We start from the raw sequence: 27488 nt of genomic DNA on the forward strand, positions 1-27488 counted from the left end.
AGACTGTTTTCATAAAATGATTGTTGAATTTATCATCTGGGTTTTTTTTTTTTTTCTGAATCTATTGAGATGACTTTTGTTTCTTGATCTGTAGCTGGGTAAATTATATTGCTATTCTCTACTGGCTAAATGAAATCCTTTTCTTCCTGGGATATTTCCTACATTGCTGCATTTGGATAGCTAGTGGTTTATTTATAATTGTTATATGTGTAAAGTGAAACTGAACTGTAAATTTCACTCTCCTTTCTGATTTGGTGTCAAGGTTACACTAGCAGTGGTCAGTGACTAGCCTCATACAAATTGTTCAATCTTGCTTCTGAGTTTGGGTAAGATGGAGGTTTTCTGTTCCTTGAAGGTGACAAAAGTGCCTATGAGGACATCTAGGCTTGGTGAAGTATTTTTGTGCCTAGAATTTTTATTTGGATTCAATTTCTTTAATGTATAAATCTATTCAAGTTTTCTATTTCTTGAATAATTTTGGTAAGTGATATTTTTCCAGGTAATTGTCCACTATATCTCATTTTTCAAATGCATAGTTTAACATACAGAGCTCAGAGTTTTAGGAGAGCTGCTCATCTCTCCTCCCTTGCAGGGCTGGGCAGACACAGAAAGGTGGCAAAGAAAAAAGATATTTTTGTTCATCTCTGAGATAAGCCTCAAAAAGACATGGAGGAGGAGCTGTTAATTTCTCAGACACTCCTAGTTATATTCGTTAAAGACTTTTCATTGTAATTTTTAAAAAATTCACTAACACATTCTGAGTGTGTAGGGGATAGGGTGAACAAGGGCCCATAGGCTAGGCAGAGGCACCAAAGGTGACTTTAGGTGAAGGTGAGCACCAACTGGGCAGAGAAGAGGTTTTCTTGGCAGGATGATAAGGCAAGATGCTTACTTGGCACAGAGGCCACAGCCACATGATGGAGACCTAGAGGCCAAATCAAGGAGGTAGAACTTTATCCCATAGTTACCTGGTTCCCCACCTTTTGCCAAATACACCATTTTGGAGAGAACTGCAGGGTAAGAGAGGGGTGAAAGACACAGACTTATTCTTAGTACTTTTTTTTTTTTGGCTGCGTTGGGTCTTCATTGCTGCACATGGGCTTTCTCTAGTTGTGGCAAGCAGGGGTTACTCTTCGTTGCAGTGCAAGGGCCTCTCATTGCGGTGGCCTCTCCTGTTGCGGAGCACAGGGTCCAGGCATGTGGGCTTCAGCGTTTGCAGCACGTGGGCTCTAGAGCTCAGGCTCAGTAGTCGTGGTTCATGGGCCCAGTTGCTCTGTGGCATGTGGGATCTTCCCCGACGAGGGATCGAACCTGCGTCCCCTGCATTAGCAGGTGGATTCTTTTTTTTTTTTTTGTGGTACGCGGGCCTCTCACCGCTGCAGCCCCCTCCCGCCGCGGAGCACTGGCTCTGGATGCGCAGGCCCAGCGGCCCCGGCCCACGGGCCCAGTCGCTCCATGGCATCCAGGATCCTCCCGGACCGGGGCACGAACCCATGTTCCCTGCGTTGGCAGGCGGACTCCCAACCACTGCGTCACCAGGGAAGCCCAGCAGGTGGATTCTTAACCACTGTGCCACCAGGGAAGCCTTACATATGTGTTTCTGTAGAGTTGCAGTCAAGAGGTCCTTCTTAGCACTTTTAAGCCCTATTTTAACATAACTTGGTGAGGAAAGGGAGATAAGGATAAAGAGATAAGGGAGAGGCTGGATCAGTAGAGGTAGTGCCCCTAGAGCAGCTAAGTCTTAGGTGTGACCAGGGTGGGAAAAGCCTGTAATCAAGTGGGAGAATTTGACCTGGGTGTTGGGAGGAAAGGGTGTGAATGTAGCCTTGGGACAAGAATGCACAAGGGGTTTGGGAAATCCAGTGCTTTGCAGCTGTGTGACCTCGGGCAAGTTACTTAACTCCCAAAGCCTTGGAATACCAGAATAAGGTCTCTGACTTTCAACTGAGTTCCATGCAATTTTAAATTCATGTGGCTTTGCCACAGGGATCTGAGGATCAGTGGGGTGGGTGGAAACTTTGGGGCATATTTCCCAAGGCCCCGTCTTCAACCTTAGTAGCACCCATATTCTACCTCATTTGTGCACCGGGGCTCAGAGCAATAGTGTTGTTTGGGAAAACAAAAGATTCTGTGGTTTAAAAATTAAAATAGTAAAGAGAAACTGCCATGGATATTCAACAACCACTGGGATTTTTAAAATGATGAAACATAGCGTTCTAGAAAAGTAAATGCACAATGATATGCAAAATGGATTAGAGGAGGGAGAAATTAGAATCTTGGTTCTCAAGGAGTGGTCTGTGGACCAGGAACATCAGCATCACCTGAAAGCTTGTAAGAAAGGCAGGATCTTGCGCCCTGACTCAGAACAACTGAATCAGAATTTACATTGACTTTAGATGATTTATAAATACTTCAAGCCTCTGTTAATGAGGGCCCAAACCAGGGGCTTCATTTTTAGTGACCTGTTAGGACTGAAACCGTGTAACTCAGATTGGGACTTGAACCCACATGCCAGGACTCGAACCCAGCGAAAACCCACATTGGGACTTGAACCCATGGCCTTTTAACTGAGATCACACACCTGCTTTCAGGACTTAATGAAGCTCAGATTCTTGATGTCACAGAAAGAATTCAGTGAGAGATAAGGTGATAGGTAAGAAGTGGATTTATTTAGAGAGAAACACATTCCACAGAGTGTGGGCCATCTCAGAAAGTGAAAGGTCTTGGGAGAAACACACTCCACAGAAAGAGTGTGGGCCATCTGAGAAGGCAAGGCAGTTCCAGGGTATGGGGTTATCAGTTTTTATAGGGGTGAGTAATTTCATAGGCTAATGAGTGGGAGGGGTATTCCAGCTATTTCAGGAAGGGGCGAGGATTTCCAGGAATTGAAGCACCACCCACTTTTTGACCTTTATGGTTGGCCTTGGAACTGTCATGGTACCTGTGGGTATATCATTTAGCTTGGTGATGTGTTACAGTGAACATATACTGAGCCTCCAGGTGTAGTGGAAGTCAACTTGTCTGCCATCTTGGACTTATTTGGTTCTACTCAGTTTATGTCATGTCCTTGGTCTATGTCATTCTTTTAAAGCTTGTGCCCTGCCCCCTTCCCTCTGTTTCAGGACCAGGGAGGTCCAATAAATGAAGGAGGAGCCCACTGTGCGAGACTCATGAATGGCAAAGAGACCCCACTCCTCACCCCCGGGGGGGAAGGACCCTCAGATCCAGCCTTGAAGATGGTGGTCATACCAGAACAGAGGTATTGCTAGGAATTTTGATTTTTCAAGAGAAGCATGAAATCCAGATTCCAATGTTTAATCTCCTGACTTTTTAATCTTGACAGCCAATTTTTTTAAATTGTTCCTAATTTTGAGAAAAAAAACTGAAAAGAGAATAATAAAACAAACTTGTTTTCTTTTAACCCAGGGTTGGGGGGTGGCAAACCAAGCAGGGTATGAAACAGTGTATATGGTATACTATGTGTCTTGGTTTGGGTTTCTCCCAAGGTAAACTCTGAGACCAGAATTTGAGTGCAAGTAGTTCATTTGGGAAGTGAGCTTGAGGGGAGTGAAGAAGTGAAACAAGGAAGGGAAAGCCTATAATGAGTGGCTTATTCAACAAATTACTGCTATGGGAAACTGGAGCCCAATGCTGCTGAGAAGCTCTTGGAACCAGCATAGAACTTGCACTCCCAGTTATCCCACCAGAAGGATAGGTGGCGAGTTGGCATGTTAAGATACCACTTCCTGAGCTTCTTGGATGGAGCTGTTCCTGGGTAGGAGTAATTCCCCCCTACACATGGCCTGCTGTTAGTGCTTAAAATAGTCTTCCCAGCTTCCGTCAAGTCTTCAGACACAAAACTACACTCTTAGTAAGTGAGTCTGTAGGAGCACACTGAAAAGAGAAGGTCCAAAGGATACAGCAGAGTACTGACAGCAACTGCTATGCAGTTGTTTGCGTGAGGAAGTTCTTTTTACTTACCTGTGGCCCAAATGTTTATGGATATGAAAATACCAGAAAACAATAAGAATGGCTGCTGCTGGGGAGGATAATTGGAGAGAAGGGACAGGGATGTCAGGGAGGCTTTCATCATGGATCATTTTACCTTTTGAATTTTGAAACTGGTGAATGTATTACTTATTTTTAATCAGTACAATTAAAGCATAGAGTTTTAAAAGTGTCCTACAAGAAGAGAAAAGAATAAAAATAGATTACAAAATGACTTGCATGTGACATCTGAATTCAGGAAAAAGGAGGTAGGTGGTGGGTGAGGAGAAGTAGAGCACACTTAAAGGAAAGACAGGTGTTCAGATGGGCTGAAGTGATGAGTGTGTACAGTGACTAGGCAGCTCAGATATCTGATTCCATGCTACTTTATATATTTTAGTATATTAAATTTTGTGTAGCACTTAACTAAATGGGATTTAATACTTTTATCTTTACCAGGCCATGCATTCTACTTCTTGGTACAAACATTAGGGTCACCAAACCATGAGATGGGTTTTGAAGGCAGCCAAACACAGTCACCAACATTCTTCCTAAAGTGTGTAAACGTTGACTGTTATGGATCATCTCTTCCTTTTTTTTTTTTTGGCCACACAGCCTGGCTTGCAGGATCTTAGTTCCCTGACTAGGGATTGAACCTGGGCCCAGCAGTGAAAGAGCTGAGTCCTTACCACTGGACTGCCAGGAAAATCCCAATCATCTCTTCCTTAATATCAAATGGAGTCTCCAGGAGTCCTGTTTAAAAAGTAACTGCCCTCCATGAATAGCCAACACAATGTTGAAAAAGAACAAAGTTGAAGGACTTATACTTCCTGATTTCAAAAATTACTACAAAGCTACAGTAATCTAAACAGTGTGATACTGGCATAAAAATAGATATATAGATCAACAGAACAGAATAGAAACCCCAGAAATAAATCCTTAAGTCTATGGTCAATTGATTTTTGTCACAGATCTCAAGACAATTTAATGGAGAAAGGACAGTGTTTTCAACAAATGGTGTTGAGAAAACTGGATTTCCACATGCAAAAGAATAAAAGTTGGACCCCTACCTTACAACCATATACAAAAAAATTACTCAGGGTGGCTCAAAGACCTAAACATGAGAGCTAAAACTATAAAACACTTAGAAGAAAGCACAAGGAAAATCTTTATGAAATTGGTGTTTATAGTGGCGTTATTCACAATAGCCAAAAAATGGAAGTAACCCAAGGTGTCTGTTGATGGACATCATGGACAAAATGATGTTTTATCAAAAAAAAAGAAAAGAAAAGATTTCCCTACATCATCAATAATGGGACAAAACAACAATGCTTCCAGATGTCATGCACTGAGAAGGATACAACATCACATTTGTGATTCTTGCCAAAAATGTTTAACCCAAATCTAATCACGAGGGAACATCAGCAAATCCAAATTAAGGAACATTCTGCAAGATAAGTGACCCAAACTCTTCAAACACATCTACATCATGAAAGACAGAAAAAAAAAAGCAAAGAGGAACTTCCCTGGTGCTACAGTGATTAAGACTCTGCCTACCAATGCAAAGGACATGGGTTTGATCCCTGGTCTGGAAGATCCCACATGCCGCAGAGCAACTAAGCCCGTGTGACGCAACTACTAAGCCAACGCGCCGCAACTACTGAAGCCCATGTGCTGCAACTACTGAAGCCCATGCACCTAGAGCGTGTGCTCTGCAAGAGACACCACTGCAATGAGAAGCCCACGCACCGGAATGAAGAGTAGCCCCTGCTCGCCGCAACTAGAGAAAGCCCACACACAGCAACGAAGACCCAGCACAGCCAAAAAAATAAAAAAACAAACAAATAAATAAATAAAAGCAAATAAACTCCTGCAGATTAAAAGATTAAAGAGGCATGACAGCTAAATGCAACATGGGATCCTTAATTGGATTTAGGATCAAAAAGAAAAATATATACAAAGGACATTATTGGGACAATTAGGGAAATTTTAATATAGACTGAATATTAGAGATCAGTACAATAACAATGTTAAATTTCCTGAGAGTGATATTGTGGTTGTGTAGAATGTTTTTGTTTGTAGGAAATTTATGGTGAAGTGTTTAAAGGTGAAATGCCATGATGTCTGCAGTAACTCCCAAATGTTTCAGCCAGGGGAAAAAATGAGAGAGAAGTAGGTACAATTGGAGAATCTAACTGAACGATTTATGAGTGTTTATTATATCTTTCTTGGGACTTTTCCTGAGGGTTTGAAATTTTCAAAATACAAATTCGTGGATTAAAAACAAAATAAAAACAAAATTTGGGGTTAAAAAGGAACTGTGCCCGTAAGTGCAAACTACTGTGGATTTACATATGTGCCCAGATGTGGGCTCAAGGAGGGCAGATACCTCACCTCTGGGTTTTCTAGTAGAGGTGAACAGAAAAGCCAGATTTATCTGCTGCTGCGGTGGAGTCAGTAGGTAGTGAGTCAGAAGCCAAAGATGGGGCGCTGAGTTGGGCTGTGCCCTTGGAGCGATGGGCAAGGATGCAGAGTCAAGGAAAGAGGTACAAATGTATGATTTCCAGTCCTGATGCTTGGCTGGGCTTCCCTGCTCAAAAACATCTCTGCCACCCCTATTGCAGTGCCTAACAAGAGAGACATTACCTTACTCTCCCAATAAACTCATATTAATTCATTAAACAAGTAGGTGCTGAGCATCTACTACTGGGGTATAAAAACGGACAAGACTGATGTGGTCCCTCTACCTCACAGAGCCCAGAGTCCAGTCTTGAGGACAGATGGGGAAATGGTGTGACAAGTGATTTGGAAAGGCCCCATAACCTGAGCTGGTGATTTGGGCAGCGGAAAAGTCTCCCCAGGGGAAAGTAACCGGCAAGTTGGGGAGTAAGACAAGCTAGCTGAGGGTTACAGGAGATGAAGGTGTTAAAAATGAAGAGAGGGGGCTTCCCTGGTGGTGCAGTGGTTGAGAGTCTGCCTGCCGTTGCGGGGGACGCGGGTTCGTGCCCTGGTCCGGGAGGATCCCACATGTCGAGGAGCAACTAAGCCTGTGCGCCACAACTACAGAGCCTGTGTTCTAGAGCCCGTGAGCCACAACTACTGAAGCTCGCGTGCCTAGAGCCCATGCTCCGCAACAGGAGAAGGCAAGCAATGAGAAGCCTGCGCACCGCAACAAAGAGTAGCCCTCGCTCACCGCAACTAGAGAAAGCCTGCACACAGTAACAAAGACACAACATAGCCAAAAATAAATAAATTAATTAATTTTTTTAAAAAATGAAGAGAGGGCTTCCCTGGTGGCGCAGTGGTTGGGAGTCCGCCTGCCGTTGCGGGGGACGCAGGTTCGTGCCCCGGTCCGGGAAGATCCCACATGCCGCGGAGCGGCTGGGTCTGTGAGCCATGGCCGCTGAGCCTGCGCGTCCGGAGCCTGTGCTCTGCAAAGGGAGAGGCCACAACAGTGAGAGGCCCGCGTACTGCAAAAAAAAAAAACAAAAAAAAACAGAAAGAGAAGTGGGAGGCATCAGTTTAAGTGTGCTTTCTTCAAGGGACAGAATTCACACAGATTTCTTTGAATCCTAGCTCTTCACCTTAAACATTGTGCAGCATTGAGCAAGTTGCTGAACCTTTCTGGGCTCTGGTATCTCAGAATGAAAATAGAGAAAATAATGCCTCCCTGCAGTGTGAGGGTGAGAAAAATATGGTGCAAGGAGCACGTGGTACCTGGTAGATACACATAAATATTAATGTGGCACTCTCTTCTCTTCTCCACCATCTTATGTGCGGTTGAATTTGCTCCTCGCCATGTCTTGTAACGAGACTTGCAGGATCAAGTGATTCCTGGCCAAGAAACAAAAGCAGTACTGTCCCATTCCCTAGCGTATTAGAATGAAAACTGATAATAGAACAGGTAAAATTCGGAGAGAAGACATTGGAGCAGAACCAAGCGGGGTCTATAAGCAGCCCCACACATGAGGAGGCAAACATATTTATGCTGTGTCAAAGTCACTTACTTCTTACCATATCACCCTGAGAACATCACTATCTGAACAGCTGGATGTATTTTATTGGGAAAATGATTTTTCTCTTTGTGTCAGTGTTTCTGCACTAGTGCTTTGGCTTGGTAATAAATATGTAAGACCTTTTGTCTTACATATAGGAAAAAAATGTCAATGTGAACTTCAGTTTCACAATTTTGCCTGAGGCCAGCTCTTGAAATACATGTACATGTATGTGAAAAACTCAGATAACCAGTGTCCAGAATGTATGAAGAACTTTTTTTTAAACCATGATGAAATGCTATTTATTACCACTTAAAACCTCTTACTAATTGTCTATAGGCACAAAGCACAAATTTCCATATCTTAAGTTACCAGTTGGTCATTTTATTTAACATCTTTATTGGAGTATAATTGCTTTACAATATTGTGTTAGTTTCTGCTGTGTAACAAAGTGAATCAGCTATATTAATACATATATCCCCATATCCCCTCTTTCTTGTGTCTCCCTTCTACCCTCCGTCTTGTGTCTCCCTCCCACCCTCCCTATCCCACCCTCTAGGTGGTCACAAAGCACCTAGCTGACCTCCCTGTGCTATGCGGCTGCTTCCTGCTAGCTGTCTATTTTACACTTGGTAGTATATATATGTCAGTGCTACTCTCTCACTTCGTCCCAGCTTACCCCTGCCTGCCATGACCTCAAGTCCATTCTCTATACCTATGTCTTTATTCCTGCCCTGCCACTAGGTTCATCAGTACCATTTCTTTTTTATTTTTCAGATTCCATATATATGTGTTATCACACAGTATTTGTTTTTTTCTTTTTGTTCACTCTGTATGACAGACTCTAGGTCTATCCACCTCACTACAAATAACTCAATTTCATTTCTTTTTATGCCTGAGTAATATTCCATTGTGTATATGTACCACATCTTCTTTATCCATTCATCTGTCAGTGAACATTTAGGCAGCTTCCATGTCCTGGCTATGGTAAATAGTGCTGCAATGAACATTGTGGTGCATGACTCTTTTTGAATTATGGTTTTCTCAGGGTATATGCCCAGTAGTGGGATTGCTGGTCATACGGTAGTTCTAATTTAGTTTTTTAAGGAACTTCCATACTGTTCTCCATAATGGCTGTATCAATTTACATTCCCACCAACAGTGCAAGAGGGTTCCCATTTTCTCCACACCCTCTCCAGCATTTATTGTTTGTAGATTTTTGATGATGGCCATTCTGACTGGTGTGAGGTGATACCTCATTGTAGTTTTGATTTGCATTTCTCTAATGATTAGTGATGTTGAGCATCCTTTCATGTATTTGTTGGCAATCTGTACATCTTCTTTGGAGAAATGTCTATTTAGATCTTCTGCCTATTTATGGATTGGGTTGTTTATTTATTTTTTAATTTTTATTTTATTTAAATAAATAAATTTATTTATTTATTTTTGGCTGCTTTGGGTCTTTGTTGCTGCACGCAGGCTTTCTCTAGTTATGGCGAGCAGGAGCTACTCTTTGTTGAGGTCGCAGGCTTCTCACTGTGGTGGCTTCTCTTGTTGTGGAACATGGGCTCTAGGTGCATGGGCTTCAGTAGTTGCGGCACGTGGACTCAGTGGTTGTGGCCCATGGTCTTAGTTGCTTAGTTGCTCCATGGCATGTGGGATCTTCCTGGAACATGGCTAGAACCCGTGCCCCCTACATTGGCAGGTGAATTCTTAACCATTGGGCCATCAGGGAAGTCCCTGTTTGTTTATTTAATATTGTGCTGTATGAGCTGTTTATAATATTTTGGAGATTAATCTTTGTCCGTTGATTCGTTTGCAAATATTTTTTCCCATTCTGAGTTGTATTTTCATCTTGTTTGTAGTTTCCTTTGCTTTGCAAAAGCTTTTAAGTTTCATTAGGTCCCATTTGTTTATTTTTATTTCCATTTCTCTAGGAGGTGGGTCAAAAAGAATCTTGCTGTGATTTAAGTCAAAGAGTGTTCTTCCTATGTTTTCCTCTAAGAGTTTTATAGTGTCTGGCCTTACATTTAGGTCTTTAATTAATTTTGAGTTCATTTTTGTGTATGGTGTCAGGAAGTGTTCTAATTTCATTCTTTTACATGTAGCTGTTCAGTTTTCCCAGCACCACTTATTGAAGAGGCTGTCTTTTCTCCATTGTATATTCTTGCCTCCTTTATCTAAGGTAAGGTGACCATATGTGTGTGCATTTATCTCTGGGCTTTCTATCCTGTTCCATTGATCTATATTTCTGTTTTTGTGCCAGTATCATACTGTCTTGATTACTGTAGCTTTGTAGTATAGTCTGAAGTCAGGGCGTCTGATTCTTCCACCTCCGTTTTTTGTTCTCAAGATTGCTTTGGCTATTAGGGTATTTTGTGTTTCCATACAAATTGTGCAATTTTTCATTCTAGTTCTGTGAAAAATGCCATTGGTAGTTTGACAGGGATTGCATTGAATCTGTAGATTGCTTTGGGTAGTAGAGTCATTTTCACAATGTTGATTCTTCCAGTCCAAGAACATGGTATATCTCTCCATCTGTTTGTATCATCTTTAATTTCTTTCATCATTGTCTTATAGTTGTCTGCATACAGGTCATTTGTCTGCTTAGGTAGGTTTATTGCTAGGTATTTTATTCTTATTGTTGCAGTGGTAAATGTGAGTGTTCCTTCAATTTCTCTTTCAGATTTTTCATCATTAGTGTATAGGAATGCAAGAGATTTCTGTGCATTAATTTTGTATCCTGCTACTTTACCAAATTCATTGATTAGCTTTAATAGTTTTCTGGCAGCATCTTTAGGATTCTCTATGTATATTATCATGTCATCTGCATACAGTGACTGCTTTACCTCTTTTCTGATTTGGATTCCTTTTATTTCTTTTTCTTCTCTGATTGCTGTGGCTAAAACTTCCAAAACTATGTTGAATAACAGTAGTGAGAGTGGGCATTCTTGTCTTGTTCCTGATTTTAGAGGAAATGGTTTCAGTTTTTCACCATTGAGGATGATGTTGGCTGTGGGTTTGTCATATATGGCCTTTATTATGTTAAGGTAAGTTCCCTCTATGCCTGCTTTCTGGAGAGTTTTTATCATAAATGGTCTTGAATTTTGTTGAAAGCTTTTTCTTCATCTATTGAGATGATCATACGTTTTTTATCCTTCAGTTTGTTAATATGGTGTATCACATTGATTGATTTGCGTATATTGAAGAGTCCTTGCATTCATGTAATAAACCCCACTTGATCATGGTGTATGATCCTTTTTTAATGTGCTGTTGGATTCTGTTTGCTAGTATTTTGTTGAGGATTTTTGCATCTATGTTCATCAGTGATATTGGTCTGTAATTTTCTTTTTTTGTGACATCTTTGTCTTGTTTTGGTATCAGGGTGATGGTGGCTTCATAGAATGAGTTTGGGAGTGTTCCTCCCTCTGCTATATTCTGGGCGAGTTTGAGAAGGATATGTGTTATCTCTTCTCTAAATGTTTGATAGAATTCACCTGTGAAGCCATCTGGTCCTGGGCTTTTGTTTGTTGGAAATTTTTTGTTTCTTTTTTTTGGCTGTATTGTGCCTTTTTGCTGTTCGTGGGTTTTCTCTAGTTGCGGCTAGTGGGGGCTACTCTGCATTGCAGTGCATGGGCTTCTCATTGTGGTGGCTTCACTTGTTGCATAGCACAGGCTGTAGGTGCACAGCCTTCAGCAGTTGTGGCTCGTGGGCTCAGTAGTTGTGGCTCGCAGGCTCTAGAGCACAGGCTCAGTAGTTGTGACACATGGGCTTAGTTGCTCCATGGCATATGGCATCCTCCCAGACCAGGGATGAAACCCGTATCCCCTGCATTAGCAGGCAGGTTCTTAACCACTGCACTACCAGGGAAGTCCCTGTTGGAAGATTTTTTAATCACAGTTTCAATTTCAGTGCTTGTGATTGGTCTGTTTATATTTTCTATTTCTTCCTGGTTCGGCCTTGGAAGGTTGTGCTTTTGTAAGAATTTGTCCATTTCTTCCAGATTGTCCACTTTATTGGCATATAGTTGCTTGCAGTAATCCCTCATGAGTCTTTGCATTTCTGCAGGGTCAGTTGTTACTTCTTTTTTTTTTTTTTGTGGTACACAGGCCTCTCACTGCTGTGGCCTCTCCCATTGTGGAGCACAGGCTCCGGATGCACAGGCTCAGCAGCCATAGCTCACAGGCCCAGCCACTCTGTGGCATGTGGGATCTTCCCGGACCGGGGCACGAACCCGTGTCCCCTGCATTGGCAGGCGGACTCTCAACCACTGGGCCACCAGGGAAGCCCTACTTCTCCTTTTTCTTTTCTAATTCTGTTGAGGTGAGTCTTCTCTCTTTCTTTCTTGATGAGTCTGGCTAGTGGTTTATTGATTTTGTTTATCTTCTCAAAGAACCACCTTCTAGTTTTATTGATCTTTGCTATTGTTTCTTTCATTTCTTTTTCATTTATTTCTCATCTGATCTCTTTGATTTCTTTCCTTCTGCTAGCTTTGGGGCTTTTTTTGTTCTTCTTTCTCTAATTGCTTTAGGTGTAAAGTTAGGTTGTTTTTCTGAGATTTTTCTGGTTTTTTGAGGTAGGATTTTATTGCTGTAAACTTCCCTCTTAGAAGTGCTTTTTCTGCATCCCATAGGATTTGGGTCCTCGTGTTTTCATTGTTATTTGTTTCTAGGTATTTTTAAATTTCCTCTTTGATTTCCTCAGTGATCGCTTGGTTATTTAGTAGTGTATTGTTGACCCTCCACGTGTTTGTATTTTTTACAGTTTTTTTCCTGTAATTGATATCTAGTCTCATAGTGTTGTGGTTGGAAAAGATACTGATATGATTTCAATTTTCTTAAATTTACCAAGGCTTGATTTGTGACCCAAGATATGATCTATCCTGGAGAATGTTCCATGAGCACTTGAGACAAATTGTATTTTGTTGTTTTGGATGGAATGTTGTATAAACATCAATTAAATTATGTGGTCTATTGTGCCATTTAAAGCTTGTGTTTCCTTATTTATTTTCATTTTGGATGATCTGTCCATTCGTGAAAGTGGGGTGTTAAAGTCCCCTACTATTATTTTTTTTAATTAAAAAAATTATTAGTTTATTTATTTATTTTTGTCTGCATCGGGTCTCCATTGCTGCATGCGAGCTTTCTCTAGTTGCCGCGAGCAGGGACTACTCTTTGTTGAGGTGTACAGGTTTCTCATTGTGGCTTTTCTTTGTTGTGGAGCATGGGTTCTAGGCATGTGGGTTTCAGTAGTGTGGCACGTGGGCTCAGTAGTTGTGGCTCATGGGCTCTAGAGTGCAGGCTCAGTAGTTGTGGCACATGGGCTTAGTTGCTCCACGGTATGTGGGATCTTCCCAGACCAGGGCTCGAACCCATGTCCCCTGCATTGGCAAGCTGATTCTTAACCACTGTGCCACCAGGGAAGTCCCCTCCTACTATTACTGTGTTACTGTCGATTTCCCCTTTTATGGCTGCTAGCATTTGCCTTATGTATTGAGGTTCTCCTATGTTGGGTGAATAAATATTTACAATTGTTATATCTTCTTCAAGATCAAGGGATCATTATGTAGCATCCTTCTTTGTCTCTTGCAATGATCTTTATTTTAAAGTCTATTTTGTCTGATTTGAGAATTGCTGCTCCAGCTTTCTTTTGATTTCCATTTGCATGGAATATCTTTTTCCATCCCCTCACTTTCAGTCTGTAGTGGGTCTCTTATAAACAGCATATATACAGGTCTTGTTTTTGTATCCATTCAGCCAGTCTATGTCTTTTGGTGGGAGCATTTATTCTATTTACATTTAAGGTAATTATTGATATGTATGTTCCTACTACCATTTTCTTAATTGTTTTGGGTTTGTTTTTGTAGGTCTTTTCCTTCTTTTGTGTTTCCTGCTTTGAGAAGTTCCTTTAGCATTTGTTGTAAAGGTGGTTTGGTGGTGCTGAATTCTCTTAGCTTTTGCTTGTCTGTAAAGGTTTTAATTTCTCCGTCGAATCTGAATGAGATCCTTGCTGGGTAGAGTAATCTTGGTTGTAGGTTTTTCCTTTTCATCACTTTAAATATGTCCTGCCAGTCCCTTTTGGTTTGCAGAGTTTCTGCTGAAAGATCACTATTAACGTTATGGGGATTCCCTTGTATGTTATTTGTTGCTTTTCCCTTGCTGCATTTAATTCTTTTTTATGTATTTAATTTTTGATAGTTTGATTAATATTTGTCTTGGTGTTTCTCCTTGGATTTATACCCTATGGGACTCTGCACTTCCTGGACTTGATTGACTATTTCCTTTCCCATGTTAGGGAAGTTTTCAAGTATAATCTCTTCAAATATTTTCTCAATCACTTTCTTCTTCTCTTCTTCTTCTGGGACCCCTATAATTTGAATGTTGGTGTGTTTAATGTTGTCCCAGAGGTCTCTGAGACTGTCCTCAATTCTTTTCATTCTTTCTTCTTTCTTCTGCTCTATGGTAGTTATTTCCACTATTTTATCTTCCAGGTCAGTTATTCGTTCTTCTGCCTCAGTTATTCTTCTATGGATTCCTTCTAGAGAATTTTTCATTTCATTTATTGTGTTGTTCATCATTGTTTGTTTGCTCTTTAGTTCTTCTAGGTCCTTTTTAAACATTTCTTATATTTTCTCCATTCTATTTCTGAGCTTTTGGATCATCTTCCCTATCATTACTCTGAATTCTTTTTCAGGTAGACTGCCTATTTCCTCTGTATTTGTTTGGTTTAGTGGGTTTTTACCTGGCTCCTTCTTCAGCTGCATATTTCTGTGTCTTCTCAATTTGCTTAACTTACTGTGTTTGGGGTCTACTTTTCACAGGCTGCAGGTTCATAGTTCCTGTTGTTTTTAGTGTTTGCCCCAGTGGGTAAGGTTGGCTCAGTGGGTTGTGTAGGCTTCCTGGTGGAGGGGACTGGTGCCTGTGTTCTGCTGGGTGAGGCTGGATCTTATCTTTCTGGTGGGCAGGGTTGATTCATTGTCTATTCAGGTATTCCAGAGATGCAGCGTACCTCAAGTTGATTGTGAGGCTGCCGGGAGAAATTTCCCTTTCTCTTCTTTGTTCGCACACTTCCTGAGGTTCAGCTTTGGTTTTGGCCCCACCTCTGCATGTAGATTGCCCTCAGGCTTCTGTTCTAGCCCAGACAGGACAGGGTTAAAGCAGTGGCTGATTAGGGGGCTTTGGCTCACTCAGGCCAGGGGGAGGGAGGGGTACAGAATGCAGGGTCGCCTGTGGTGGCAGAGGCTAGCATGACGTTGCAACAGCCTGAGGCGCACAGTGTGTTCTCCTGGGGAAGTTGTTCCTGCATCATGGGACCCTGGCAGTGATGGGCTGCACAGGTGTCCAGGAGGGGAGGTGTGGATAGTGACCTGTGCTTGCACACAGGCTTCTTGGTGGCTGAAGCAGTAGCCTTAGCGTTAAGCCTCAGCTCCCAGCCCCCACCCACCCTGGCGGGTGAGCAGACAAACCTCTCAGGCTGGTGAGTGCTGGTCAGCACCGATCCTCTGTGCAGGAATCTCTCCACTGTGCCCTCTGCAGCCCTGTTGCTGCGCTCTCCTCTGAGGCTCCAAACCTTCCTCGCCCCCACCCCCACACCCCCGCCCAGCCCCCGTCTCCACCAGTGAGGGGGCTTCCTAGTGCGTGGAAACTTTTCCTTCTTCACAGCTCCCTCCCAGAGGTGCATGTCCTGTCCCTATTCTTTTGTCTCTGTTTTTTCTTTTGCCCTACCCAAGTACGTGAGGGTTTTCTTGCCTTTTGGGAAGTCTGAGGTCTTCTGCCAGCGTTCAGTAGGTGTTCTGTAAGAGTTGTTCCACAAGTAGATGTATTTTTGATGTATTTGTGGAGAGGAAGGTGATCTCTTCTCCACATCTTACACTCGCCATCTTGAAGGTCCCCCCTCCTGATGGTCATTTTATATTAAAAAAATATTGAGTGTGCAATTTAAAATTGAGTGTATTTTACAGAGTGTGTGCATTCATGAGCACAATCAAGTTTTGATCATTTTCATCACTCCCATTAGCAACCATTCTCCATTTTGCTCCAATTCCCCCAGCCCTAGGCTACCACTAATCTACTTCTGTATTTATGGATTTGCTTATTTTGGACATTTTGTATAAATGGTATCATACAATATGTGGTCTTTTGTGACTTGCTTCTTTCACTTAGCATGTTTACAACGTTCCTCAATATTGTGGAAGAACTCAGGAATTAGTAATAAAAGACAAATAATTTTTAAAAATGGGCAAAAGTCTTGAACATTTCCCAAAAGAATATATTACAATGGCCAATAAGCACATGACAATATTCTGTTTATCACTGTCATCAAGAAAACATAAGTTAAAATTACCTCAAGATACCTCTTTACACATACCAGAATAGTTAAAATTTTTTAAATTGACAATACCTACTATTAGAGGGTACGTGCAGCAACTGAAACCCTCATATACTGCTGGCAGGAGTGTAAAATGGTGCAATCACTTTAGAAATTTGACTGGCAGTTTCTAGTATAGTAAAACGTACATCTACCCCATAACCAGCAATTCCACTCTTGGTATTTATCCACATGAATGGAAGATATATTTATCTGTAAAACGGCTTGTACACGAGTGTTCATAGTAGTCTTAGTCATAAGAGCCAAAAATTAGAAAAATAATTCCAAATATCCAGTAACAGTATCTTCATACTGAAACAGGAGAGAAGAAGGCAGGGCACAACCTCTGAAAGAATGACATAGCCCAAGGACATGACATAGACTGAGTAGAACAAAATAGGTCCAAGATGGCAGACAAGTCAACTTCCACTAGACCTAGAGCCTCAGTATATGCTTATCGTAGCACATCAGCAAGCTAAATGACACACTCACAGGTGCCATGACAGTTTCAAGGCCAACCATAAGGATCAAAAAGATGGCGGTGGCCCAATTCCCAGAAATCCCCGCCCCTTCTCGAAATAGTTGGAATACTCCTCCCACTCATTAGCCTATGAAATTACCCACCCCTATAAAAACTGACAACCCCATACCCTGGGGCCACTCTTGCCTTTTGAGATGGTCCACGCTCTGTCTATGGAGTGTGTTTCTCTCTAAATAAATCCACTTGTTACCTATCACTTTGTTTCTCACTGAATTCTTTCTGCAATGAGATATCAAGAACCTGAGCTTCATTAAGTCCTGAAACCAGGTGTGTGATCTCAGTTGGAAGACTGTGGGTTTTGGCTGGGTTCAAGTCCTGGCTGCGTGGGTTTGAGTCCCAATCAGGATTTTGGCCGGGTTTGAATCCTGGCTGCATGGGTTCGAGTCCCAGTCTGAGTTTTGGCCAGGTTGGAGTTCCATCCACGTGGGTTCAAGTCCCAATCTGGGGTGCATGGTTTCAGTACAATGGAATGAAACACCTCTCAGCAATAAGAAGGAATGAATGATTGCTATATACAACAGTAAGGATAAACCTCAAAAACATCATGCTGAGTGAAAGAAACCAGACACAAAAAAAGTATATATACTGTGTGATTTCATTTATGTGGCAAAACTAATCGACGGTGAGAAAAGTCAGAAAATGGTTACCTCTTGGGAGGTTACTAACTGGGAAAAGGCATGGGGGGAATTCCTAGAGTGATGAAGACATTCTGAATCTTGAAGTGGATGGTGGTTACGTGGACGTATACAAGGGTAGGTAGTCATCCAGATGTCCACTTAAGAAGATCTGCACATGTTACTCCATATAAATTATACCTCAGGCAAAAATGTTAAAGTTGTTCCTTGGCTTTGACCAGCAGGCAACTTATTCTTGTTTGGTTCAGCACCCCGGCAACACCCCCCACACCCCCTTCACTCGTGCTGTACCTTTAGTCATAGCAACACTAAAAGAAGATGAGTATTCTGCTTTTTGAGCAGGGCTAGGGCTGACCCTGGCTTGTGGGTGGGGCTGACAGTGGTGGTGGGTGGCTCAAGGCAGCTACTCAGCAGTGCCCTACCAGGGGGAAAAAGAGAGTCAAGATTTATATGGAGTTTTGACTCAGAAAGGAAGGAATTTGCTAGAATGAAAAGTTGTGTGTGAAGCACCTGGCACTGGGCTAGGAACCTTGTACTTTTGATCTCATGCTTCCTTCTGCTCCTTTTTGAGGTCTTTGCACACCTGTCTCCTCTTTTTGGCCCCAGGGCCAACATGCCTCTTCAGAGAGGCCGTCCTGGATGCTGTATCAACATGGCACCCACCCCTTACTCACTCTCATCTTGCTCCATTTGAATCATAAGTCGTGATCTGGAATGATCCCCTGGTATCTGTTGATTTGTCCTTGACTCCATTTTAATTGTAAACTCCAAAAGAGCAAAGACCATGTCTGCCCTGTGTGCTGCAATAACTGCAGGCTTAGTGCAGTGCCCCGCTCAGAGTAAGTCCTCTACAGATATTTATGGCATCAGTGAATAGTAGCTGTTATGAAGCTGGAGCTATTACTGAATCAAAGAGGAAAAAGGTGGTTTTGAGAGAGAGCTTAGAGGAGGCTGAGGGGTGGCGAATAGTGGGGAAGTCCAAGGTTGGTGAGAATGACAAAAAAGTCAGTGAAATTGGAGATTGGCTGGTGATGATGGAGATAAGGGCTGATGGAAGATATACAAACTCAGGGAAAATAGTTTCGTTCCAACAGAAACAAGAATCAGAAAGTTTTGAGGCCCATAAGCCCAGGCCAGGCCTTGGCTGACTCTCCCCTGTTCTGTCTCTCCAGAATGAGGTATCCCTGCTGCTCTGTGACCACCAATTTCCACTGGGTAGATTCATGAAGATGAGGGCCAAGTCTTTATCTCCAGCCCTAAGCTGTCTCCCAAGCTCCTGACTCATGTTTCTAAATATCATCAGACATCTCTAGTTTGGTGTCCCACAAACATACAAACCTTAACAAGCTCCAAACACAAAGTCCTTTTTCCCCTCTGGTTTCCAGCCTCTCGACTCTCTACTCACAATCCTGTGTTCCCAATAACACAGTGTCATCTGTGAAGTTGACATCTAACCATCCACAAAATTGGGCTCTTAGATGATTTTCATCTTTGGTCTTTCTCTCCAAATCCTCTGTCGTTCAAATCCTGTCATTCCTAATAACAACAATAAAAATAATGATAATTATTATTTTTATGGCTGCCATTTAATTGTTTCAACAATATTTTGAGAAAGGTACTAACCATGGGACCTTAGGCAAGTTAACCTCTCTGAGCCTCAGTGTCTTTGTCTGTTGTGTGGAGACAAGAATTGTGTACCTCATAGGGTGGTTGTGAGGGTTACACTAAGGATAACAGTGGTAAAGTTTTTGGAACAATCAGTATCTTGATTGTAGCAAAGTGCTCAGTAAACATTATTGCCACTAATATTATTTTTTCACTATTATTATAAGTGACCCATTTTGCAGGTGATGCCCAGGTAGGTTAAGTAACTCTTCCAAGCTCACATAGATGGGTTTTTCCAGTCTGGTTCTTCATGTCTATCCCTACTGCCAAAGCATTAATTAGCACTTCTCATCTAGACTTTTTCATCACCTTTTAAGTAGTCTTCTCTCCAGCCATCTCTTTGCCTACTCTCCATTTTCCACACTTAGTGCAGAGAGTTTAAGAAACATCTCAAATGCCTATATGCTTTCAGTGCTCCGCCCAGATGCTCAACTCACCCAGGGTTCCATTGACAATTTCCTTATGTCACTCACCTGGTTTCTCTGTGCTTTTGCTTCCAGTGGCCTACATCTATATTCTCTTTAGAAGACTGTCTTATATCTGTATTGGGCTACTGGAACTGCTCTGCCTAAAAGCACAGAGAGGACAGGAGCTTATGACTGAAGAGTGCTGACTGAAAAGTGCTGGGGTATGAGCAGCCAGCTCCCTTGCCTTGAGATATAATTTATGCTCCAGAACTACCCTATTGAGATCAGGATGAGGCTGAGACCTTACCTAAAATTGCCTGTCTTAGCTTCTGCTCTTTTCCTGTTCTGTTTTCCCCACTGTCTTACCAATTTCTCCTGGCAGTCTTTCCTTCATAAATCACTTGCAAACAAACCCTTATCTGAAGTCTGCTTCTGGAAAATCTGATCAAAGACATTGGGTCTTAGGATGATATAACAAAGCTCTCAGAAATTTGGCCTGGCCTCTGTCTTTAGTTTTGTAGTGCTTGACCTCTGTGAATGAACTATGTAGTATTTATCTTGTGGATCACCTGGAGAAGAGAGAATTTGACTCTTAGGTGAGGCATCACAGTGTAGGCCTGCCAAGAAACTCATGACATGGTGTAGGAGACTAACCTGAGTACTGTGGAAAAGCAGGTGGGAAGAATCAGTGACTAGAGAGAGAAAGGTAATATGCAGATTCTAGTACACATTTATTGCAGAAACTTCAGAACTTCAAATACAACAAAGAAACTGATAGTCACTTGTTTTTGTTTTGTTCTTTAAAATATTTTATTTATTTGGTTGCTTTGGGTCTTAGTTGCAGCAGGCAGGCTCCTTAGTTGCGGCTCGCTGGCTCCTTAGTTGAGGCTTGCCAGCTCCTTAGTTGTGCATGTGAACTCTTAGTTGCGAGATGCATGGGGGATCTAGTTCCCTGACCAGAGATCGAACCCGGGCCCCCTGCATTGGGAGTGTGGCGTCTTAATCACTGTACTACCAGGGAAGTCCCCTGAGAGTCACTTGTAATCCTACCACCCATGGATAATTACTATTGATATTGATATTTTATTGTATCCCTGTTAGTTACCTATTGCTGTACAATAAATTATCCTCAAATGTAGAGGCCTAAAACAAAAGTAAACATTTATTATCTCACTTCTGCGGTCAGGAATTCAGGACCAGCTCAGCTGGCGTTCAGGCTTAGGGTCTTGGGAGGTTTTAGTTTAAGATATCAGCTGGGCCTGCAGTCAGCTGAAGGTCTGACTGAGACTGGAGAATCCTCTTCCAAGATGACATGCTCACAAGGCCTTTGGCAGGGGGCCTCAGTTTCTTGTCATATGAACCTCTCCCAAGGGCTGCTTGAGCATCCTCATGACATGGCTGCTAGCTTCCCCTAAAGCAAGTGATCCAAGAGAGAGCGAGATGAAAGACACAAGGTCTTTTATAACCTAGCCTCAGAAGTCACACACTGTTCTTTCTGCTATATTCTTTGATTACACAGGTCAGCCCTATTCATTGTTGGAGGGAACTACCCTGTAAACCATTCACCTACCCATAAAACATTCACAAGTGTGTGAATAATAGGGGGCAAGGGTCACTAGGGGGTCATTTTGGAGGCTGGCTATCACAATCCCCCTCAACTCATCTCTCTCATCTTCTATTTATCTCTTTTTTACTGTACACACTATCTTTTGTAGGAAATAATACAGGTTGCTCACCCAACTGCCATTCCCTTTTTCTTTCTTGTTAATGGAGCACCAACTCATTAAGGTTTTATTTTTAAGGATTCTTAGTAGCAGACAACATAATCTTCTCTAGCAGAAAGTGATATGTGTTGCTCAAAGAATCATTGGCAGGGCTGAAGAAACATGGTCTATGTTAGAGGTAGGTACATTATGGCCAGCAGGCTTGCTGCCAATTTTTATAAATAAAGTTTTACTAGAACACAGTCACACTCATTTGTTTACATATTGTCTCTAGTTGCTTTCACACTACAATGCAGAGTTGAGTAGTTGTGACAGAGACCATATAACCCACAAAGCTTAAAATATTTTACTACTTGGCCTTTTAAGAAAAAGTCAGAATGGTGGAGCTATTATAGAAAATAGTATGGAGGTTCTTCAAAAAATTAAAAATAGAAATACCATATGATTCAGCAATACCACTTGTGGGTATATATATCCAAAAGAATTCAAGGCAGGATCTCAAAGAAATATTTGCACACCCATGTTCATTGCAACTCTTCTCACAATAAGCAAGAGATGGAAGCAACCTAAATGCCCACTGACATATAAATGGATCAAGAAAATGGGACTTCTCAGGCAGTCTAGTGGTTAAGACTCCACACTTCCAGTGCAGGGGGTGATCCCTGGTCAGGGAACTAAGATCTCACATGCCACATGGCGCGGCCAAAAAAAACTAAACAAACAAAAACAAAGAAACAAACAAACAAAAAAAAAAAAAACAAGAAAATGTGGTACATACATACAATGGAATATCACACAGCCTTAAAAAAGAAGGAAATCCTGTCACATGCTACAATGGCAATGAACCTTGAGGATATTATTTTAAGTGAACTAAGTCAGCTACAAAAGGACAAATACTGTATGATTCCACTAATATGAAGTTTCTAAATTATAAAAGTCATAGAAACAGGTAAAAAGTTGGTTGCCAAGGGCTGGGAGATGGGGGCGGGAATTCGTGTTTAATGGGTAGAGTTTCAGTTTTGCAAGAAGAAAAGGTCCTAGAGATCTGTTGTATATGTAAATATACTTAACACTGCTGAACTGTACACTTAAAAATGATAAAGACGGTATTATTTTTTACCACAGTTTGAAAAAGTAGTCACAGAATGACTCCCCAAAACACTGAGAACTGGAATGCCAAAAACCCTACTGCCCATGCCACAGTCAGGATGTTGCAAGTGAGGAAGCTGCTGCCACATCCAGAATCCTAACCCCTGTGCCATGTTCACACCAGCAAGTCAGACTTCTCTGAGCGTTGCCTCTCCTTCATATGATTCAGCTTTCATCCATAAGCTCACATGAGCATTTTGATGGGTAGAAGTTTTGATAGGTGGGAGTTTTAGCCTTCTCAGTACAGGAAAATATGTTGGAAAACCAATCCCATTATCAACCATGACTGTCCATCAGCCTCTCCCTAGTCATGTGCCAAAGTCACATTTTCAGGTATTCCCAATTCAAAGGTAAATCCTGAATAGTCTATCTAAGTCAGTGGTTTTCAAACATTATAATTACATGGAAGGTTTGTTAAAACATCGATTGCTGGGCCGCACCTCCAGAGTTTATGAGTTAGAAAGTCTGGGTTGGAACCCAAGGAATTGTCTTTTAAAAAAATTCCCAGTTGATGCTGGTGGCTTAAGTATTACCCTTTGAGAACCATCTCTAAGTCACTGTTTCCTAACCTTTTTCACACCCTGCCCCATCTAGATAAACTAATGTTGCTGCTTAGGAGGTGACAGGCTTCAGGTCCACTCAACCTACCTGAGGGCTTTGGAGACCAATATCTTGACCTACGTGTAAACCACTCAAAGCACAAGCATACCTTGTCAGTGATTGCTTCAAGGTGGGCACATAGACACCTTTCTGATCAGCTGAGCTGAGACGTGAAGTTCTAATGATGGCCACTGGAAAAGAGTTCCTTGCTCTTAAAAAGCTGCATAGGCAAAATAGTCCCTCTTCTTCAGTTGGGCATTACTGTGAATGCATGCTACACCTGGAACCATGTTGCAACCATGAGGAGAATTAAGCTGATATGTTAAAGAGATGGGATGGAAAGATGAAAAGAATTTGGGTCCTCGAAGATGTCATTAAGCTACTAATTAAACCTAAACCCATCCTTACCTCTGGGCTTCTTGTTAGCAGAGAGAATACATTTTCCTTACGCACTTATATTCTTTACTCCTTACACATAAATAGGGCTCCGCATTCTTTGCTATTTTCAGGCAAAGGTAATCTAATTTATATGCATTTCAAACTGCTTTTGGCTTAGATTTCATGAACACTTTTTCCTGTCATTTGATATTTTTCTACATCATCAAAAAAAATGGTTGCATAACACTTGTGTTGAAATGTATTTAACAATCCCTCTTGAGAATTCCCTGGTGGTCCAGTGGTTAGGACTCCACTTTTCCACTGCAGGCACGGGTTTGATCCCTGGTAGGGGAACTAAGATCCCTCATGCTGTGTGGCTCAGCAAAAAAAAAAAAAAAACAAAATCCCTCTTATTAAATATTTACATTTCCCATTTTTACTATTACAAATCATGCTATGATAGACATCCATGTCTGTAAGTCTTTGCACACATTCATAACTATTTTCATAGGATAAACTTCTATGGGTAGACTTGTGAGATTAAAAGGTAAGCACTTTTTGAAGTCTTACAATATATATTACTAAGGTTTCTAGAAAGGTTGTACCAATTTAACTCCCACCAGGAGTGTGGGAAAGTTTTCATTTCCTCATATCTTCACCAACACTGGGTATTATACAGTCTCCTGTGCTGGAGGAGCCCCCTCAGGCTCATCTCTGGGGCTTCACTCCTCTCCAACTGCACTCTCTCCTCCTAGACGATCCTATTGGATCCATTGGCTTTATTTATTTTTTTAAATATTTATTTAATTTATTTATTTTATTTGGTTGTGCCAGGTCTTAGTTGTGGCTGGCATGCTCTTAGTTATGGCAGGCGGGCTCCTTAGTTGAGGCTTGCCGGCTCCTTAGCTGTGGCATGTGATCTCTTACTTGCAGCATGTAGGTCGTATCTAGTTCCCTGACCAGGGATCGAACCCAGGCCCCCTGCATTGGGAGCACAGAGTCTTAACCACTGCACCACCAGTGAAGTCCCTCCATTGGCTTTAAATATTACATAGCACTGATGACTCCCAAGTGTGTAACTCCAGCCCAGTCCTCCTCCCTGAGCCCATGTACATGAATCTGGATGAAGCTATCCAATTGTTCCCTCTTGAGATGTCACAAATAGAAGTCTCCCAGACTGTCCTCCATCCCAACCCTCCTCCATTCTTCCCATCTATGAAGTGGCCCCTCACCTACCTGGCTTCCCAAGCTCCAAACCCAAAAGCCTTCCTTGATTTCTCCCTTTCCTTTATTCTCCATATACAGCCTGTTAGCAATCCCTGTCATTTTATCTTCCAAGGATATTTTGAATTGGCCTCCTTATCTCCATTTCTACTGCTCTCACTCCAGGCCAAGCCACCATCTTCCATCTGAACTACTGTAACTCCTCTCTGTTCTGTTTGCTTTATCCTTGACTCCTCCAATACATTATCCACATGGCAACAGAGTGATCATCTTAAAACAGAAATGAGATCATGTTATTCCCCTGCTCGTACCCTCTAATGACTTCCTATTATACTTAGAAACCCTGTTCCATCTGGGCCCCTCATGACCTCTTCCTCAATCTCATTTCATCACATTCTCCCTCCTACCTTCCATGTCCTACTCACACCAACTGCTTTTCAATTTCTCAAACATGACATGCTCTTTCCTGTCTCAGGACATTTATCCTTGCTATTCCTCTTTCTAGAATGGTCTTTTCACAACTCTGCATAACTGGCTTCCTTGAGTCTTGGCAATAATGTCCCCTCTTTAGTCCTTCTTTACCACTTTACCTAAGATGGCCCCCCAACCTGGATTACAGTCAGCCCCTTTTATTGTTCCTTTTTAGCACTTACCACAGACACAAATATTATTTACTTGCTGGTTGCCATTTCATGTCTTAGAACACAAGTCTACTGGGTACCAGAAACCCAGCCAGACATTGGGTATACAATTATTTCTCTTCTGACCTCCCATACTTACCAGTATGTAGGCTCACTGGGGCAGGTGAGGTGAGTTTTGTCAATGATGTCTAGCCCAGTGCCTTCCAGGTAACATGTGACCAGTGAAGAGTGGCTATACTAACTTATATCAGATGTAAGTGTTGCAGCCAACAATCTGGGCACAAAGGACCTGAATTCCAAGTGACCTTATATAACTGGAGATGTTATCGAAAAAAAAGAGAATGAAATTTAATATGGATGGAGTGTAAACATAGCCCATGGAAAGAATGAGTGTGTGATATTACGACTCAAAACAAATTGTGGGCTCAGTTCTACAGCTAGATTAGGACTCTTATACTAATAGGTATTTTGTATTTGTAAAGGGCTATGAAAAACATTTGCAGAAAACATGTTCACAGTAATTATATCATTTAATCCTTATACCCACCTAGGTGGTAGATAGAGTAGACAGAATTGTCTTGAGTTTGCATAATAGGATACCTACGTGTAGCTTGGTTAAATGGTTGCCCCAAGGTCACTCAGCAAGGCAGAGATGGGGCAGGGACCCTGTGCCTTTTCTCTAAGGCTGCAGGAATAGTATGTCACATTTATCCTAGCACTAAAGAATATTCCAAATTAAACCTTCACATCCTACAGTATATATACACACATCCCTGTTTCCTAAAGTGCACATTCCTGGAGACAATAACTTGTATCAGTTCACCTTCTTGGGCCTGACCTTTTGCCCCAGAACCCACTCGAGACTGGGGCTTCATTGCCACTTTCTTTTGGAGATGGACCATGTTATTTAAAATGGGGAATACCCAATTTATTGGATATAAATCTGTTAACTGGATTTTTTTCTAAGTCTAGTTGTTGCATTTACTTAATAAAGACTTTTTGTAGTATACATACAGAAAAATGCACATATCACAAGTGTGTGGCTTAATGAAATCTCACAAAGTGAATATGCTCGTGTGCCTATAGCACCCAGATCAAAGCAAAGAACATGGCCAGCTCCTCAGAAGACCCTATGGTCTTCTCTTTAATCATTATCCCCCGACAGGGCATCCTGAATTCCAACAGCTTGGATTAGTTCTGCTTCTTTTCTACTTTATATAATTACTGATGGATTTTTATTCTTTTTCCATTTTTTCCCCAAAGACTAAGTGTCTCCATGAGGGTCTAGGTTCAAATGACTCCCTTATTTTTTTTTTTTTTTTTTTTTTTTAAGTTTGCGGGCCCCTCACTGTTGTGGCCTCTCCCGTTGCGGAGCACAGGCTCAGCGGCCATGGCTCACGGGCCCAGCCGCTCCGCGACATGTGGGATCTTCCCAGACCGGGGCACAAACCCTTGTCCCCTGCATCGGCAGGCAGACTCTCAACCACTGCGCCACCAGGGAAGCCCTTGACTCCCTTATTGAATAAAGTTTTATTTTATTTTTACCCTGCATTTGAGGCCTTTTGTGTTTTACCTCTAATTTGTGTTTCTCTCTTAGCTTCCAGTTCTCCAGGAACCTGGAAGTTAATCCTGAGTCTTTCTCTCTCTTCACATCTCACCTTCCATCAGTGGCCAGACCGCATTGGTTCAGTCCAACCTCTGAGATCATTAAGTACTTACTGAGAATCTACTGTGTGGCAGGCACAATTTTAGCTGTATGCAGAGTTATATAGATCAAGATCTCTGTCCTGGAGGAACTGACAGTTAGTGAGGGAGGGAAGTGAGACAGAAAAACAAATCATTTCAATATAAGTCCATTCTAAATACTAGGAAGTACCCCAGGCTACACTTACACCAGCTGAGGGGCTCAAGACAGGTTTCCAGGAGAGGCCAAGGTGAGACTTAAAGGATGAGCAAGAATGATCCAGAAGAAAGAGTAAGATGTCCAAGCAGAAGAAACAGCTAAGCCCCTGAAGGGCTTTTGAGGGGAAAACAGAAACAGACACAATCACACTCCCCCCACCCCCACCCCTAGTGTTTGAAGCAAGCAGGAGGAAAAGGGATCTGAGAAGGAGACAGAAAAAAAATGGTCAGAGATGTAGAAGAACCAGAAGGAAATGCAGCCACAAAGCCAA

At 42.0% G+C, this 27488-nt stretch overlaps 1 pseudogene; it reads left to right on the forward strand.

Moving 5' to 3' along the window:
* The first annotated feature begins 7785 nt into the window (after positions 1 to 7785).
* On the forward strand, positions 7786 to 7940 carry LOC136135639 (large ribosomal subunit protein eL39-like; annotated as a pseudogene).
* Positions 7941 to 27488: the final 19548 nt, after the last annotated feature.

Source organism: Phocoena phocoena, chromosome 15 (assembly GCF_963924675.1).
Source record: "Phocoena phocoena chromosome 15, mPhoPho1.1, whole genome shotgun sequence".
In the NCBI taxonomy this organism is placed as follows: domain Eukaryota; kingdom Metazoa; phylum Chordata; class Mammalia; order Artiodactyla; family Phocoenidae; genus Phocoena; species Phocoena phocoena.